General features: G+C 39.5%; 1 pseudogene; it reads right to left on the bottom strand.

Annotated features, from left to right (window-relative positions):
- Positions 1-919: 919 nt before the first annotated feature.
- Positions 920-1,029, bottom strand: LOC147347680 (small nucleolar RNA U3; annotated as a pseudogene).
- Positions 1,030-1,827: the final 798 nt, after the last annotated feature.

Genomic DNA, 1,827 nt, shown 5'->3' with positions numbered 1-1,827 from the left:
GTGCCTTATTTGTTAGGAAACATTATATTGTTCATTCTGTTTTAAAAGCAGACTGTTCAGAACAACATTTAAAGACGAGTTGGGCACTTCCTAGCTTTCAGAGCTCAGCGCTATTTTCCCAAACATGGATGCTGTGCCTTCTGTGTATATTTCCTTTTCTTGACTTTGAATCTGTAGTTATGGCTTCATCCTCTTGATTTGTTCTCAGAGAGGGAGTTAAGTATAATCTGTGTCAGTCAAGGTCCTGGTGGGAAATTAGCTAATTTGAACAGTGTTTAATAAGGGAGCTATTTACAACATTGTGTTCAGATTGTAGACAAACCACAAGGTATAGTTCAGATGACAGAAGAGAAGAGGACTTCTCAGAGCCCTGAGAGGGAGAGAAATACGCGGAGAGGGCTGCTTGACAGGAGCTGCAACCTTCAGTCTAAGGACTGAATCCATCCTGCGGTGACGGCAGAAAGGACCTGAGTGAATGACTACCCGACCTTCGTCTTTTCCTCTTTCTGATTTCCTGTCTGCTCTAATGGGTTCTCCCACTGGGGAGTGTAAGAAGCTTGTTGATGGAGTAGTCTGCATTGATTTCTGTCTACTCTCCGATTTCCTGTCTACTCTAATGGATTCTCCCCAGAGAACCCAACCAGAAGCCAGAGTGTGAGAAGCTTCTTGATGGAGTTGTCTGTACACATCAGCCTCCTGTACTGATCTGTGCACAGTGGAGAAAAGTACAGGATGGATTTAGGGCTAACAGAAGAGATCTGGAACAATCTATAGTAGTATCCTTTTCAAAAGCAGAGGTGGGGGTAATAAGCTGCTACCATATTTGACTAGATTTGAAACATAAGATTTCATTGTCTTACTGCAGAATAAAGCACACACCCAGGCCTTTCGTCAAGTGACATCATCCATGGCTTTCTGCAACAAGCCTTCTGCATGACCCAGTCTTGAATCCTCTGCTTGTTTGCATCTGGTTTTTATTTCATCTTTTGCAATATGAACTACAGAAATGATCCCTGAAAGTATAGTCTTGGCCAGTACTTTGGCCACCTGATGCAAAGAACTGAATCATTGGAAAAGACCTTGATGCTGGGAAAGATTGAAGACGGGAGGAGAAGGGGACGACAGAGGATGAGATGGTTGGATCTCATCATTGACTCAATGGACATGAGTTTGAGCAAGCTCTGGGAGCTGGTGATGGACAGGGAAGCCTGGCGTGTTGCAGCCCATGGGGTCTCAAAGAGTCGGACATGACTGAGCGACTGACCTGACCTTGCAACATGAAAGTAATTTGTCTGCATTTAGAAATATCACATATTGGGACACTTTGAAACACAGTAGTCTTAAAATCATCGGATAGTTTTCAAAAGACTGTGGAGATGTAAGCAAGAGAACACTAGAAGACTCAGACCATTGAGGGTAACAGTTCAGAGTAAGAGATGATTTTAAAGAACATCCATGGCAAAAAGGAGTATTCTGGAAGATTCTCCCTGTCTTTTTTTTTTTCTCAACAAATTCAATGAAAACATTTTAAAGTAGTTAACACTAAGTCCAGAAAACCAAGCATTTTGTTTCATTTTTTCTTCTTTCTCTTTCTTTACTATTAGGCAATTAGTTTTCTATGTTAGGAGGAATTTCTCAACTTCTTAAATATTGGCTTAGAAAGGCTAAATAATTTCAATAATGATTTTATATGTGATTCTACTTTCTTTAAATTTATCATTATATCAAATGGAATAATTTTATAGGAAACATATATCTTCAAATAAATGATCTTTATGTATTTTAAAGGAACTCCTTAAATACAAAGATATTTACATTTTTATTTCC

Source organism: Bos grunniens, chromosome 23 (genome assembly GCF_055505025.1).
Source record: "Bos grunniens cultivar Pamir isolate PY7600 chromosome 23, Bosgru_T2T1.0, whole genome shotgun sequence".
Taxonomy (NCBI): domain Eukaryota; kingdom Metazoa; phylum Chordata; class Mammalia; order Artiodactyla; family Bovidae; genus Bos; species Bos grunniens.
This window is presented reverse-complemented; position numbering and strand designations above follow the sequence as displayed.